The sequence below is a fragment of the Alligator sinensis genome, unplaced genomic scaffold (genome assembly GCF_000455745.1).
Source record: "Alligator sinensis unplaced genomic scaffold, ASM45574v1 scaffold218_1, whole genome shotgun sequence".
NCBI classification, from domain to species: domain Eukaryota; kingdom Metazoa; phylum Chordata; order Crocodylia; family Alligatoridae; genus Alligator; species Alligator sinensis.
The window spans coordinates 1,344,836-1,362,756 of NW_005842083.1; the positions used below are offsets into that span (position 1 = coordinate 1,344,836).

General features: G+C 40.5%; 1 protein-coding gene across 12 annotated transcripts in view; it reads left to right on the forward strand.

The window, feature by feature from the left end:
- Window positions 1-17,921, forward strand: part of MEF2C (myocyte enhancer factor 2C) — a 169,438-nt gene that overhangs the window by 11,622 nt on the left and 139,895 nt on the right. For 10 of the 12 annotated variants that reach the window (XM_025204466.1, XM_006023836.2, XM_025204471.1 and 7 more), the window contains exon 2: window positions 5,504-5,600. The gene's annotated coding sequence lies outside the window, so the exon portion shown is untranslated. Of the gene's footprint in view, window positions 1-5,503; window positions 5,601-9,724; window positions 9,921-17,921 lie in introns of those variants that run through there. The other 2 variants (XM_006023835.3, XM_006023837.3) reach the window with 1 other exon arrangement.

The following is a 17,921-nucleotide window of genomic DNA, read 5'->3' on the forward strand; positions in this document are numbered from 1 at the left end:
ATGGAATACACACATATTTAAAGTCAGTTATGTGCTCAAGTAAGTTGTTGAATTGGCACTTTAGACACAAATATTCCTAACATTTCTTCTATAAGAAGGTAAAGACCCAAATAGCACAATAGGTTATAGACTCCTGTCTAATTTCTCTGCTGGCATTTGTAACTTAGTTGTTTGAACTAGCCCAGGTGTTAGAGCTTAAGGTACTTGATTTTATTTTACTACAATGATACATTGCATATCACAAAGAAGAAATACTGGGTTTACATTTTATGACAATTTTTGTCAAATCTAGTCTCTTGTCAAAAGAGAATATTTATCTCCAAAATGTTTTCACAAACCACTAGTTAAAATGAAAGCCTTAAGGAAATTCCCAGATAAAAATAATATTAAGAAAATATTTAAAGAAAATATATCCCCTTGAAAGTCACAGTTCTGATTTTTTTTTCTGTTGGAACAATTTAACAGCTAAGGTTAACAGGAATGAAAGAAATTAACAAAACATTATTTTAATTTATAAATTCTGTGCAGTTGCAAGCATTGTGTGTACAGTTATTTCATTGTTTTGCTTTCTACAGTTAATCAGTTTGTTGCTGCAAACCCCTTAAAACAAAAACAAGGGAATAGCAAAAATACACCTTTTATTAATAATGTAAGATAAGGGATAAATAAGGATAACTCTGTGCTGTCCCTCTATCCCATATGCCTCAAACACTCACTCTCTATATCTTTACACACGTGTTCATGTGAGCTATGTACTCCAGTACACGGTATACCAGGGCTGTCTAACTTCTGAGCACCCGGAGGCCACTTGTGGCACTGGCCACACTCTGGGAGCCACATGAGGCACAGGCTGCAGTCCCAAGAACAACTTGCTGCTTGAGCAGCCACCTGGACCCTCTCCTGCCACGTAGGCAGCCCAGCATGCTTCCCCCTCATTGTGAGCACAACATGGGCAGCCCAGTTCCTTCCCTCCTCAGCACTCTTCCACGCCCTGGCCCCTTCCATGATGCCACCCAGCCCTCAAGAGCAGAGGCAGGCAGTAGAGGCTGCAGCAGGGGGAGCTTATAGAACCTAGCTGCCACAGCAGGAGAAATGGCAGGGGTGGGCTGGGAAGTAGCAGGCAGGCAAGAGCCCATGGCTATGCTAACCCTTTGGGGCCTGCATTCAGCCCACGGACCACCAGTTGGACCATCTTGCTGTATACTAACAATCAAATTACTTTTTCACAACACACCCTCCCATAGTTATATACTCCCAGTACAATCAGTTTACACACTAGCTTCAGTTCAACTTTACCATTCCCTCCATTAACAATGTACATGTTCTTATAACACAATAGGAATATATTCCTCAAATATTTGTGACTACCTATCATCCCACATGCCAGTCAGACAGCAATATGTATATTTTTTTTCTCTCCAGGTGATCTAAGACATGGCTCTTAATAGGCAAAGTGGTGCACTGCAAACCTATTCACTCTACTCCATCTGTAGTCAGTGTTATAACTTAGATTCATGCCTTCATTTGTTCCACATGTGTGATAGGTCAACAAAAGTACAAAGCCTCTGACAAGCTTTTCATGGGAACCAGATTCTCTAACCCAGAGGGTTAGTTCACACTAATCAAGTATGGAGCAGAGTTAAGGTTGGCGGTGACTTCCAGACTGTAAGGGCTTTGTTACATGGTAATTCTGGATGGCTCCTATAGCTCTTAACGCCTGGATTGTCCACACATTAACACCTTAAAGTGGCTTAAGGGACTCGTTATGTGGCTTAAAGTTATGCCACTCCACAGCAGGATTATCTCTTGGTCCCCACTACCCGGCTCCAGTTCCATTAAGATGTGGCCACTTCTCACAGATAGGCTGCTAAAATTGAAGGTGTGACTGCTCCAAACACCAAGCTAGCATTAAACTGATCAACATCGTGAGCGTAAGGTATAACCTCACAGCATAAGGTGTAACAAGACCTGAAGGCAGCAGTTCTCAAATTGTGGGTGGCAACCCCAAATGGGGTCACAACCTCACTGGATGGGGTTGCAGGGGTGGGGGCTCTGGGTTCGGCATGAGGGGCCATGTTAAGGAAATGGGGCCATGCTGAGGAAATGGGGCCATAAATGGGGTCATGCTGAGGAAAAGTTTGGGAAGCACTGCCTTAAGACATTGCATTCTGTATTAGGATGTCCTGCCATCACCTAGTCTCCTTGGGCTGTTTCAGATAACTTTTTAGGGCTTCAGCACTGTTAATGATTTTTTTTTTTTTTTTAAATCTGGGTGGCAGTGAATTTGCAGGGCTGATTATAATGAACTCCTGAAAGAAGCAGTGGCTAATGCAAATGTTGAGCAACTCTTGAAGCCAGTGGGGTTATCACAGGCATGGGGTTATCACAGGACATTTACTGGGTGGGGAAAGGGGGTGTATTAAGCAGTAACATGAATACAATGCCACAAAGACTCAAGACCCTGATCTCAGGCTCAGTGCACCCCACCACCCCCATAATTGATGTTTAAAGCATGCAAGCGCTTTTAACCCAGGCTCTCTTTCTCTTGCCTGCTGCTGTGCACACAGGGGACAGGCTGGGGTCTCCCTCTGCCTTCAGCAGCAGGAGAAGAGAAGAGGGAGGGGGGGTTTAATAGCAGCCTTCAACTACCTGAAGCGGGGTTTGAAAAAGGATGGAGCTGGACTGTTCTCAGTGGTGGCAGATGACAGAACAAGGAGCAATGGGCTCAAGCTGCAGCAAGGGAAGTTGGATACTAGGAGGAATTTTCTCAGCAGGAGGGGAGTAAGACACTGGAACAGGTTCCCCAGGGGTGGTGGCTGCTCCATCCTCGGAGGTTTGGAAGACCCCAATAGATAAAGCTTTAGCTAGGATGATCGAAATCCTGCTTGGAGCAGACCTCCTGAGTTCCCTCACAACCCCCTAGCCCAGGATCCTGCGGCGGGCACTACCAGGGTGTGAGGGGACTGGCAGGCTCGGGCCGCTGGGCTCCTTCCCCACCCTGAGGAGCCCCGGCAGCAGCGGCGGGCTCAGTCGCAGCCCTTCGCCGCTAGCAACGGGCTCCTCCGCACCCTCCCCTCGCCGGCTTTGCTTCTTACGGGGCCCCACAGGGAGCCGCACACGCACCCCCTCAGGCGCTGCGCCCCGGCACGCGGCTCGGCATGCACAGGGGCGGCGGCGGGTGGGCACCCCGGGGGGCCCCGAAGGGCCCGAGCTGCGGGGCTTCAGCACTGGACCCTGTCAAACCCGCAGCTCCCTGCTCGCGGGAATGAAGCTGGCTGGGCTAGGGGCAAGTCTGCACAATCGCCCCTCGGGAGGGCAGAGCGAACTACGTGTGAGAGGGATGTTTTGTGAAGCCCACCCTACCTCCCCAGCCAGGAGGAAGGAGTGTGCTATGTGTACGCACACACCACATACACTCACCCCCCCAGGAGGAAGGAGTGTGCTATGTGTGTGCACACACCACATACACTCACACCCTCAGGAGGAAGGAGTGTGCTATGTGTACACACACACCACATACACTCAGTTCCCCACCCAGAGGAAGGATTGTGCTATGTGTACGCACACACCACATACACTCCCCCCCTCAGGAGGAAGGAGTGTGCTATGTGTACACACACACCACATACACTCAGTTCCCCACCCAGAGGAAGGATTGTGCTATGTGTACGCACACACCACATACACTCCCCCCCTCAGGAGGAAGGAGTGTGCTATGTGTACACACACACCACATACACTCAGTTCCCCACCCAGAGGAAGGATTGTGCTATGTGTACGCACACACCACATACACTCCCCCCCTCAGGAGGAAGGAGTGTGCTATGTGTACACACACACCACATACACTCAGTTCCCCACCCAGAGGAAGGATTGTGCTATGTGTACGCACACACCACATACACTCCCCCCCTCAGGAGGAAGGAGTGTGCTATGTGTACACACACACCACATACACTCAGTTCCCCACCCAGAGGAAGGATTGTGCTATGTGTACGCACACACCACATACACTCCCCCCCTCAGGAGGAAGGAGTGTGCTATGTGTACACACACCCCCACACCCCACATACACTCACCCCCCCACCAGGAGGAAGGAGTGTACTACCAGAGGGATATTATGTGGAGCCCACCCTGCCTACACAAACAAAGGTTGTGCGCGTGCGTGCACGCGCTCGCGCGCACACACACACACACACAGAGTCCCGTCCCCCAGGAGAAAGGAGTGTGCTATGTACACACACGCACACCACATACAGTCACCCCGCCCCCCTCCTCCCAGGAGAAAGGAGAGTGCTACCAAAGGAATATTTTGTGGAGCCCAGCCTGCCTACCCAAGCTAAGGTTGCATGCACACAACACACTCATCCCCCCCCGCCCCCAGGAGAAATGAGCGTGCTACATGTACACATACATACACACAGAGACACACTCAACCCCCCAGGAGAAAGGAGTGTACTATGTGTACACACACACACACACACTCACACTCACCCCCTCAGGAGAAAGGAGCGTATGAGGGATATTTTGTGGAAACCACCCTGCCTTCCCAAACTAGGAACCAGTACACATACATACACACACTACCCCCCCACCCCCAGGAGAAAGGAGTGAATTACCTGTGAGAAGGAGATTTTGTGGAGCCCACCCTGCATCGCCCTGGGTCTCTGAGGATGGCTTTCAACCACTGAAGTCCATTAGCTTCCTACTTCTGACGAGCAATAGTCCTCTCCTAAATCTCAGACAGTGGGCCCTGCAGGAATTCCCAAGCCATTTTCAAATATAAAAATAATTCAACATGAATCTTAAAAAAAAAGAAAAGAAAAGAGCAGCAGCCTAATAAAAAGGCAAAATATTATCAGGAAACTATCATAGGATATGCAGGCAAGATAACCATTCGGAGTCTACAGCTGTAATCCTGGCCATTTGTTTTACACTGCTGAATAGTGCATTGGGATTAGAGACCCCATTTTCACAAGCAGGGATGAGACATTTCAATAAGAAGATTGTTCTGTTTGCAGTCAGTTTTTGTTGAGGTTGGATAGAACCCCATGCCTGGATAGAAACTTTCTGAGATGGCTGTTACACACATACAAGAATTCTTAAAAGACAAAAAAAAGTTCATTAATATACCATGCCTTAGATTCTAATTTAAGTATTAAAGGTATAATTTTGATTGTCATCTATTTAAGTGATTGATCTATAATTTTTTTTTAGCAAACACAAGCATAAATATATATTTTAAATAATTGGAAGATTATTGCAGTCTGAGTTCAGCAAACCCACAGTAAGATTCAGATATAATTTATTACAAGTGGTTAATACATATATGCAGTACATAGTCTATTGTTTCAAGTGATATGATCCCTAAACTTAAGAAGAGAATTATATTCATATAAAATTTTGTACATGCTGTTTCATAAATTCCTTTAAACATGTTCACTTCACTACTGCAGGCCTGCAGTTTAATAATATGCAACATTTCTGCTTTTAAAAATCTAAGGTGCCGAATAAGAATTGTAAACTGACGTAACTACCATGGAACAGATTAAGTAAAGCATTGAAGGCAGATGATTTTGAGAATAAAGAAGGAGTATGTGGTAAGTGTTTAATATTTATTGTGTTTAATATTATAAAGTACTAGTTATTGTTTCATTTTTTTGGCTTAAATCAAAGCCTTGAGAGCAAACTCTGTTGTATTATGTGCTTACAGGTATAGTGACAAAAGGCTTTCTGTAATCGTCACTTAATGTATATAACACCATTTTAGTAATGGCATGCCATTTTATGTCAGCCGTGCCTACCTTGCAAATATCTTTTACAATTAAATAATTTTCCAATAAATTATATACATCTCAGTTCTTTCCTAAGGTTTATAAAACATTTAAATTATGCTCCTGGAATCTATATGTCATTATCTTTGAGATTTTCTGAATTTATACATTATGTTCAATTATAAAAGCATATGGATTGAGGGAATATTCTGAATGAGTGGAGAACAAATACCGTACTGTTGAATAATCTTGTGGGGTAGATTAATCTATAGCCTTGATTCTTCTCAGGGTGGGTTGCTGTGGCAACCGCCCCAGCTCACTTTAAAATAATTTTTTAAAGCTCACTTCAAGAGCTACACCCAGCGTGGGCCAACTTTAAAAGCAGACAGACATAGGAAGAAGTGTTTTAGTGCAGTGCTCATATAAGATGATAGGGATGTGGTTGAGAAGAGCAAGGGGTGGAATGGGGTGGGGCAGAACTCTAACCAGAAAATAGAAACTAAGCCACCCCAGAGTTAAGAAGTAAAGGAGGTGGATCATTTCATAGCAAGCAACCTTAGCACTCCCCAGTTTAAATGCCACTAAGTGATGTAACCTGACAGCTCCTTTTCTGTACATGTTCACCTTGCACAGGAAATTAACTGTGGACTTTGATAATCATCTTCAAGGGAATGTTTGCTAAGTTTACCTTGAGATAACTGCACTCCTTAGGGAAAGAGTCACTTGGATGCACTTCAGTCTTTGATAAGGCTCTGGGGACCTGATTTACTAATGATCACACCTCCTGTTGTGCTTTTATTGTTTGACTTGGGAGTTAGTATCAGGTGGTGCGTTAGGGAAAAAGTTGTGTTGTCAACAGGCCTGTGCATGACCAGTCTACAAGAGAAATCACAGGTCTGACCTTCATGGAAGAAATCCAAAGAGGATTTACCCACAAACTATTTGCTATTTGTAATGCATATCTATACTCATTACAGATAACAGAACAATTTTTTCCATTGTTTTAGAATATTCCATATATTCTACATATTTCAAATAATGTTACATTATTTCCTTGGGTGGGTAGGGAAACATTCCCTTCACCCTCAATTCCTTGATCTATCAGTTGCTAATCTAATGTTGCACCCTGGTGTAAGATGGAGGTGTCCTTTACATGGCTTTGATGAATTGTGTTCTGACATAAACCTGGCACAGATACTCTAATATATGAAGGTCACAACTATTTAAAGATTAGGCCATAAGAGCCTAAAAATGTGGAAGATGTAGCAGCCATATTAAGCTGCTGTAGTTGTAAGGTTGTGAAAGGTTTGCCTTTACTGTGATAATTGCTGTCTGATTTCTTGCCGTTGAACTGAGATAGTGCCAGAACTTTGCCTTGCCAACCAAAGAGGCTGCTTGGGCAACCAATCAGGGGCCTGTAAGGTGTGTTCAGCTGGTACAAAATAAAAGAAATTATAGCCATTCTCATAAAAAGTGTGATTCTGGAAACTAAACGTCCCAACATACTGTCCTCCATTTAAAGACAGAAAAGCAAAGGAAATATTAATGGTATTGCTGTTTTGAAAGATGAGTTCCATATTGACAGCAGGGAGACTAAAATCCTAGTTATAAAACAAGTGCCAGTAGGTGACCAGTCAAACTTTCCCATGCCTGCCTCTAGTAGGCTCACTCTAAACCTGGTGAGAACACCAGGGATGACAGGGTAGCTTGCCATCCATGTTTTGTCAGGATGTGGACTCCGCTGAGACTACCAACATACATGCCAATTGCTGTTTGAACAATGTCTGTCTGATGGAGCCTCTACGTGTGGCAGGTTGATGGTGGTGATTTGGTGATGATGGTGATGGCGGTGCTGGACTATGAATAACTCGGATCAAAATGGAGTCATGATGCTGGGGTGGTGTTTAAGTTCCATCTAAGTACCTAGGTTGGCACCAGGCAGGAGTTGTACTTTAAACTCCAGCTTGCTCTGTCCATGCTTGAGCATCCTTGCCCTAGACTATACAATTAACTTAGACATTTATTAATTGTCTAAACTGTAATTTTAGAAGTAGGTCAGAGGCCCTATGGGACATTTATATTTGAAAAGACAGTAGTATCAGGACCTTATAATAAACTGAAATCTATCTGATTGTTGTTTTAATTCACTACTTTGATTTTATAATGTGCCCTCCATGTTTATTTGAGTGTTGCTGCACTCAAAAGTATTGTGACTACCTACATAAAAAGTTAAAACAAGTATCCTCAAAATATAATTTTACTCGCAAATTATTATATTATATGCTTAATTTGGACTCCAGCTTGCATACAGCACACCTTTTTCAGTCCTGGTTATAAAAGCAAGTGAACTTGTATATATATAAAAAACAGGTTCTGTCTTTTATAGCTATGGGAAGACTACACATTTCTGGGGAAATGTCTGAACAGAGACCATCTTAGACAGCAGGCTATGATTTGAACCTGTGCAGTGAAGCAAACAGTGTTTTATCTAACCAGCAGCCTTGTTTGCTAAGGGAGGCTGTTTGTTTGCATTCCCCCAAACTTCAGCATCACGATTGTTTTTCTTCTCTCCCCGTGCCTGCTTCCTGTGCAGCTGAAACAGCTCGGGGTAAGTGAAGTCACCAGCAATTGGATCCGGAAGCCTAATGACTTTGGGAAGTTTGGGTTGGTTTACAGACTGCGAGCTTCGCAGAGAGCGGCCAATGAAGGTGCAAAGAGATGGGGTAGGAAATGTCACAGGGGGCTAAAAATACACGCGCCTGCTTTGCTGATACGGTTTGGAAACGTTTCCAAACTGATTAAAAAGTTGGCCTGGCAGCCTCTAGTGACTGAGAGGAAGATGATGACTGTGCAGCTGCAGAGACTTGCACAGCGCCCCTTTCAGTTGCTTCTCCTGTGATCACTGCCGACATCCTCTGGTTCATTTGGGTCCCTCTCTCCAGCTTCTTCTGCGTGGTCCCTGTTGAGCAGATGCTGGGGGGTGGGGGTCACGGCTATATTGCGGGGGGAGGGGTTCAGCATTTCAGGTCTGTAGTAGCCCCTCTCCCCTGTAACTCTTTGCATCCAGACAGTGCAGGCTGGCTCCCTCACTGGAGGACACAGCCCGCCCTGCCTTATTTCACGAGAACAATCCCAAGATGTTCAGGCTTTGCTGTGCTTGTTCCTCAGCCGCCCGAGTGTGTTTCCGCGATGATCCCGTGCCCCCTCGCTACTGTACCTCCCCAGGCGGAGGGGAAAACTGCGCCACGCGCGCCGTGTTTTCTTAATTTTGTATAATAAAGGATTGTCATTAGGTTTGCGTGTGGCATATGCCATTACCCCCACCGTAAAACTAAAATTAGCAAAATGTCAGGAATGGAAAGATTGATTCACCCAAGATGCAATTATCATTTAAAAAGTGCTTGATTGAGGTGCTGATGTTCCGTGATTTATTCTGCATACCATATACATAATTAAAGTAGTGTAGTGGAGTAATTTATCAATCTAGTTTAGACGAGAGGGGCAAGGAGCGGAGCGGCTGCCGCGGCGGCTGCTCTGTGTTTGTTTTATTAAAACGCTTTCGGGATCTGAGCCCGCCCCCTTTTTGCAAGAGTGAAACTGATTATTTCTCCAGCGCGAGAGGAGAGAGGCATTCGTTTGGGATTGTGGGAGAGAGAGAAAGAGACAGAGAGAAGAAGAGAAGGGAGGCAGAAAAGGACACCTCATCAGGCGTGTAGTTTTGAATCCCTTTCTAGCCTCTTCCCCCCCCTACCCCCCACCCCACCTCCGCGATGTTACAAAGGCTGTGAGCTGCTCTCCTTTTCCCATTCGCCTTCTGTCACTTCCTTCCTGGACGCTTTCAGGACGAGTCCGGTTACTTTTAATCCGGCCAACAGCACGGCCACTTTCTCCTCCTCCACGCTGCATACATACACACACACACACCCCCCCCCCCCCCCCACACACACACATACATACACGCACCAGACATCTTCTGGCTGCTATTGGATTGCCTTTGAAGGTTGTGTGTGTGGTTCACAAGGAGGCTGCATGTTGAACCAGGTGGTGAACATTTAAAGGCTGGAAGAAGTAAAGGGATTTTTTTTTCTTTTTCCTGAAAAAGGAAAATATCTCAAGGACTAGTCTGATCATCTAAATGTTTGTGATGTAAGTACATGCGAAATTCAGAATGGCAATACAGTGAGAGTGGGGATTGTGTAAGAGCCCCATATACACATCCTATTGCATTTGGAAGAAGGTTGCAATCAGAGTATGGGGACTGGGAGTACGGTTGGGTTGTATAGTAAGGTTGGGTTGTATAGTTTTTAAATATTTGATTTCATGATCAGGTGGCTTAAAAGTAACTTTGCAGTGAAAAAATATAATTCAATCTCTAGTTATTCAGATTGCTACAGATTTGTCTGTATCAGTGTCATGAGTGTTTAAAGTTTCATGAAGTTAGTTCACATCATTAGTATGCTTAATAATCGGAAGTGTATGCAGCTTGTTGGTTTTAATAGTTCAACCAGATGTTATGACCCTTGTAGTACTTGCACCCAGGTTTGTCAAACGGTTCACTGAAGAAAGTTTCAGCTCAGCATAGGATCAGAGCACTTCCAAACTTATTCTGTGTATGTCAGTGCTCTTTCCACTTTTTGCCTGCAGTTTTGGATGAAGTATACTTGCAAGAGTGTACCTTTGTGCATGTCTCATATGCACACTTAAGTTTGAGATGGAAAAGCTCCTTACATCATAATAAACCCTTATGTTAGGGTGTAAGTTTTGATCTTTACATAGACTTCTCAATATTTTTCTAATTGCAGTTAGGGAATCAGTAAGACATCACCTGTAGAAAACTGGCTATTTTGCTTTCAGTTAGAGTTACTTTAGATCTAAGGCAAAGTTGGGTGTAAATAGGGCATTCAGAGACACTACTGGTGCATTATATAACTTATACTTTCTATATGATTTATAGACATTCTGTCAGCTTGAAAAATATAACAATAAAATTGCAGTAATACTTCTATTTCACAAAAAGGGTAAATAACGGGGCAAAGCAAAACTTCGTCTGAATGATTTTTATCACATTAGGATCCTGTAATTATCTTTTTCTAAAGGATGTATTTTATTCTTGTCCTTTGCACGTGATGGTCATGATTGGCAAATACCTGTCTTTTAAAATAAAATACCATGATAAATGCTTTAGGACTAAGACTTAAGAAAATTATGCAGAGAAAAGCACTTTGCCTATGTTTTTACTCATGAACTATGGAGAATTTCCCCTACACAAAATGCATTTTCATAGCATATATCTGATGATTAATTTAATGGAGATTGTTTTAGAAGATATTCTAATTTCATAGATTTTTTTAAAAGGCTGTAAAGATGGTCAGCGGATAAATTATGTTAGACAAAAATGTGACTAGGTTTCTTTTTTGCTGGCCCTTTGCAGGCTATTGCAGTTATAGAGTAAAGATGTTTATATGGAGTATAATAATTCTAATCCCTACAGGCTTGGCAGGGCATGGAAAAATAACCACCTGTGAACCAGTCTTAACCTCTGTATTACAGACTAATTTCTGGTAAAAAACATTTGTGCAATTCGCCACTTTGGAAATTTCTCATCATTTTTAACAATTTTTGTTAAATGATAAGAGCATAGTATTGACATAAAACCCCCCACAGTGTTTCTTACTTTTCACAGCATCATTTAATCGACATGTAATTGTGATATCACATATGCTTTTTTCCCCCTATTTCTACTGAATAAGCAATTCATGTTGGGTCTGAATGCTAAGGTCCCTGCTTTCTCTTAACTTCAGTAAAAGGCATTAGAAAATGTGACTAAGCAGGCACTTCAGAGTTTGGCCTTAAGTTTCATGTGTCCATAAACCTACAGTACATCTGGTGTTGTTTTTTAAATCTCACACTCTTACATATTATTGTTAAACTTCATGTGGCCAGTATCTGAAGGACAAATCTAAGGCCTGAGCGTGCAAGCCATTTATGCAAGTAGTCCTTACACAAGTCTTGTTGACAACAGTGGGATTACTTGTGTGAGGATAGACAACTCACGTGGGTATCATTTTGCAGGATCTGGCTCATAGAAGAAGTTATTGACTCAAATATTTGTCTAGCAGGTTCTTAGGCTGTGTCTTTTAACTATCCTTATAGATGAGTACAGTTTTAACATATTATCCAGTGTGCTCTGAGCTTTTCTCTCTAGGCTGTTTAACCAAGAAAAAGGTCCTTCAAGTTTTAAATAATCCTTTTAGCTAGAATAAATGACGAACAGTCTATGAAATAAAATCTTTTAAAGTATCTGGATTGTTAATTTAGGAATACCTTAAAGACAATCAGACAAATACTTTTACTAGTAAGTTGTTTCATGTCATAGGGTATGAGGATTTTTTTTAACTTAATTTTTTTTAGTGTTTGGTGCTACAAATATACTTGTTTTATGAGGTCCCTTTATTTATGCATATATAAAGTATATTTTCAAAAAAGAAAACTGATGATAAACTAAACAACTTTGCCTTGTGAGTTAAAACATTTAGTAACTCATGGATAAACAGAAATTAACCTCTGAAGAGCTTTTTCAAGCTCTCCACTCTTCAAAGCTTTCGAAATGAGTGTTTTAGTGTCTTTCTGTAATGGGTAGAAATAGTTAAATTACTATGTAGAAGTTTAACAACTGAGTAGGAGTTGCAAATGAAATTTTTGCCAGTTTAGGTTTTCTTTCTTTTACTGGTTTTTTTTGTAATAGGCTAATTTTTTTGCAGGTCTGTAAAATAGTTCAGACTATTTATCTCTTAACAATAAACTGAAGAACATTTCTGTACCTCATTGAGCAAAAGTCTTGATCTCATGTTTGATACCTGAAGAAATAATCATGTGTTTTATGATTCATAGACACCATTTTTTTTACCTGTTGGACATAGAGATAGCTTCTGAATGACATGATAACTTGCCCAAAATTCAAATAATTAATTTTAATGTTATGAGTACAGTGATCATGAAAGTGAAAATATATGCCATGTTCTACAATAAAAAACTATTATGCTCACTTTTGCAACATTTATGGTACGATATTCCTAATTATTTGTGTGATGCATTTCAAACATCTTCAATCCCAATATATTAAATGAAAGAGAATTTTCTACATCTTCAGTCTAGGTTCTATGGCAATTTAGAGACAGGTCTATAAAATTAAGGAAAAGCAAACACATCATTGAAAGGGGCTACAACACTTCAGCACCAAGATTTAAGCACAGTAGATTTATACAGTGTTTGAAAGGGTTAACTATATACCAATGCACCTTATTTCAAAAGTAAACTGGACACAGAACAACTCTGGTCACACTACACAGTTGAAGTTATGGGTGAAACATTTAAAGATTTGAAATACATACTTTTTATATTTTATGAATATAGCTGCCTCACTACTCTCAACAGATTTGAGCTAATCTTGTGAGAGCTGATGGTCAGTATGTTACATGTGGACAGGTGATTAAAAGCTAGTGTCTTCAGTACTGTACCTTAATCTCACATTCACATTGACTGCAGTGCAGTAGAGCTTGGCTGTTCACCGGAATCTGTCATCTTTAGGAAATCAAACCAGCTTATAGAGGCGATTCACAAAACCAACAGTGACAACAAAGTCTTATGTGCCTTACAAAAGAAGGATTAGGCAGTTCACATGTCATTTTGATCGGGCAGAGATAAAAGCTGATTGTTGCAGCATGCCAAGGCACACTTCAATTTCAGTTGATTATTATATAAGGCTACTATAACTCTGTTGCTAAGTCATTGTTAAATACAATTTGAAGTAGAGAAAATTCAATTTTGAAATGATTGGTTTTATCTGACATGAGAAAAATGATCCACTTGTAGCAACTGCATGTGACTTTAAAAATCACTTTTAATTCAACTTTTTAATAGGCATAAAATGTAGTGTATGTGAGTGTTTGAAGCATTTTTAAAATCGGTCTTTGGTTAGATGATACATCCTTCCACAGCATCTAGATCGTTCTTGAAGCTGCCTGAGACTATACTAAATTCATAGCATTTATCCTACTAGGAGCATATAGGCAAAAGAGGGTTTACAACATAAAGCAACCTGCATTCTACTCTTTAGCAAAAATCTATAACACTGAGCAAAAAGTACATTATCTTAATTCAGGAACATTGCATTATATTTTAAAATATAATATACGATTGAACTTTGTGTTGCATCTGTAGACATAATAGCACATTTAAAATTAATTAGCAAATCAAATGTTGGCTATTTTTTGCTACAGTCGAATTTGTGAAGTGAATATAATAGTCCAGGTATTTGCATGTTAAACATATATACTATAACATTTGGAAGTGTCAAACTTCCTAGATGACAGTTTGGTAATTTCTTACCTTTTTTTTAAACGAACTTCTTCTTTACCCAACTGATGCCTCCTAGTGTTTCATACAATAAAACACTAATGAGTCGCCTATAAATGTAAACATTGCCTTTTTCATTGCCTTCATGTGATGTGATACATAAAATTAATATTTATGTATTTAATTTTGTGTGTGTTGTTATAGTAAAGAAATTCCTGTAAATGAGATGTTTCATCTCAGTGGATAGAGTGCATGGATTTACAACTTTTTTTTGACCATAGCATTATCTAAGTGTATTTTGGAAAGTTTACAATCCACATGCATTGCATTTTCTTTCTCTTTACTTTCTACATACGTTACATGAACTTTTGCATTTATTATGGCACTTAGGTTGGGTTTATAAAAAGAGCTGGTAGAATGGCTTTTCCAATTTAAGGCCTTGAAAATATGCAATATATGTAGCAGCAGATGAGTTTGAAATATCCAGGGGTACCTTACAGCCAAATAAAATTAAAAAAAAGACTCCTATGAGACATGACATCTCATTTTAAAACCCTATAGCAGCATAAAATAATTACCAAATTTTGTCACATGCTGTAATTTTTCTTTTGTGTGGACCTCTGTAAGCAGAATAACTGTATTAGGCTAATTTTCAAATGTATGGACCAGCTACTCTTCACAGCTTCTATACAAGCTGCAGGAGACTAGAACATTTGAAAGTAGCGTGTTATTTAAATAGAGTATACCATGGTAGAAACTGAAATGTAGCCTTATTTTCCATAAGTTTGATATAGCCATCTGACTTGGGAATAGATGAATAAACATTGAATTTTATTAGGTATATCCCATGCAACATTCAAGGAATTGTTTGTTTTGTTTTGTTTTGTTTTGTTTTGTTTTGTTTTGTTTTGGAGGGGAAGGTATGATTTTCAAAAAGTTATAAAGCGGTCGTGTTTTATGGCTCCAGCAAACCGGTGTAATGAAATATAACTTATTGTGCTGCAGCTGTGCATTTGAACTGTCAGGTGCAATCTCTTAAAAATAGCAAAGAAGCCAGAGTGTAGAGAAGTTGTGTAAAATTTAATATTACAAGACTTTCCGCAAAGTATGAGAATAACTTAATTTTGATATCAGAAATATAACCTGTGATTCTAACACTTCAAGGAGAAGCAGTGGACATTTTGTAAGATCCTGGGTTACCATTTAAGTCACAAATCGATATAAAAAGGGGAGAATAAGACTCCTTTCACTTTCACAGATCCACAATTAACCAAAAAACTTGGCAAAAATTAGTCATTTTCACAATGCGAATATAAATGAAATGTTTATTTCTGTATAAAATATATATTAATAATTAAAGTTAAGATCATGTTCATGTACACAGTTCCCAGTGATATAAATTGCAGTTTAGCTTTAGATCAAGTGCAATCTGTGGTCCTTAGTGTTGTATTCTGCCATCATTCATGTATCTGTTGCAGTTTTGCATATTTTAAATTGAAGAGCTACAACATTGAAATCAGCCACTTAAGACATTCAAGATAGGATAGTATCCCTGCCTGTTAAACTTCTTTGCATCTTGGAAACATTTCAAAGTATGTAAGGGGGTGTTCATCGTTCAACCAGGAAGACAAACCGTCAAAAAAGATGGAATTCTTCCATTAGAGCTAGCTACACTCATTTTTTTTTCTCTGAAAAGAAAAAATAAATTGAAAGACAAGTGGAAAGGAGCATGGGGAGGAATTTTGGGGGCAATTCAAGTGTGGGGAAAGTATGTGTAATGATGTGAGGTCAAAATTAAGTTCAAAACGGGCCTTGCTGTGTGAAACATATTTAGATTGCAGAATAAAGTCCTAGGGGAAATTATAGAAGTCATTTCACCTAAGTTATTTAACACTGTATGGAAGTATTTTATGAATCTGCTGTGTGGAAACAGGCCTGTTTTGGAGGAAGGATGCTTTAGTGGACTCAACCAGTCAGTTTTTTGTAACTCTCCTGTATGACAACCCTCTGTATGTCCTCTGCAGTGACACACTGGGGACATACAGCTGCCTTAGGCATCAGCTGGTTTTGGGATGAGTATCTCCACCTTATGCGTCAATACTGGTGGGACTTATCAGGTGTGCTGCTAAATCAAAAAGAGTTTAAAAGATATTGGCCCAGTAGAGTGGACGTTGCTATTTGGTAGGTAAATTAGGTTAGCCATGAAGCAATTCCCAGGATTGCGCATAAGGTTGCATAGTAGGGATACAGTTACCAATCCCCTTTTCACAGGTCCATTAGGAGTGCCTAAGTCAATTGAGTATCTAAACCTACAGGTTTTTCTGATTAATTTCTTTGATTGTATGATATATAAAGCAAAGCTCATCACAGGCATGGTTTTTAACATATATGATAGCCCTGGAGCCCCCAAGTGTCATATGCACATCTAATGCCATGAACCAGATGCATACTGTTAGGTAAATCCAATTAGAAATAACACTATTTGTTTTTATAAGCATAGAATACATGACATTTGTGGAACTCATGCTCTGGTTAAACTTGCAGTATTTACTTTTAAACAATCAATAGCAGTAACAAAATCTGTACAAAGGACAAGAAGGGTGATTGTGAAATTGCTTAGAAAACATGTACAGAGTGAATTCAATGTAGCATGTTGCCCCAGTAAAACCGTACTTTTTAATGTAAAATTAAAATGTTATGTAGTCTTTATTGATTTTAATTCCTAATCAAATGTATTACTCTTACTAAACACGTAGCACGTTATTTTGTATATATAAAATAGTAGCATGTTATTTTAATCTAAATTACTGTAAGCATAGAAATTAAAATGTTCCAGATTTTTTTCCTATGGTGTAAAAACACTTTTCACTTATCTCATTTTTTTTTTTTTACTGGAGCTGAAATGAAGTTTGTCCTCCTTTGTGGAAAAGCTGTCAATGAGCCAGTTGGTTACAAGAATTCCATAGGAAGCTAAGGCCAAACATATCGAGCAGTGATCCTCAACTAGGGCACCTTGGCATTGGAGTGCTGTGAGGTCCTTTTAAGGGTATTGCAGGGGCGGGGGTGCTACACAATATTAGTGCTGTTAGATGTGCAAACACCTACACATGATTCACAAGGGAAAACCAGAGATTTTAAATAGGAATCCACAGTGCCATTCTGACCTAGTATGGTCTTTCTGAGTTCTTTGGAACAAAATTGCTCTATTATTTTTCCATAGTGAAAAAACTGACTTAAAGCTAAGAGCTGGCATTTTCAGAGGGATGCCTTAAATCTAAAAAAGTTGAGCACCACTGATGTAGAGGTTCTGGGCTCCTGCTGCAGTATCAGCCTAGGAATTTCTCTGTTCCTGGCAGTGCAGTTCCATAGTCTGGATGCCAGGAACTCCCCCCAAAACTACTGTGGCTGCACGGACCTCGGGAAGTCTGTAAAAAGTCAGTACAACTTAGGTGTATTCTAAAAGGTTTAGTGGGAGAAGTATATCGTGTTTGCTTTTCCACAGGCCTGCCCCACTTCATCCCTATGTCCTGAATATAACTTATTGCTGAGCTGGATCCAAGCAAGGAAGAAACAATATGGAATTGATGGAATAATATACAATAATAATATGGAACATTTTCTAAATTTAAGGCTCAGACAGAAGAGCAGCTCCCTGTTGTAATTTATGTCACTTTGCAGGAAGCGCCATGAGTTACAGTGGTGCCCCCAGACCCAACACATGTTCACTGTTGGGTCCTGGGAGTTGTGAGATGGAGCTACTGTTTAGAACAGTTGTAAGCCTGCAGCCACTCT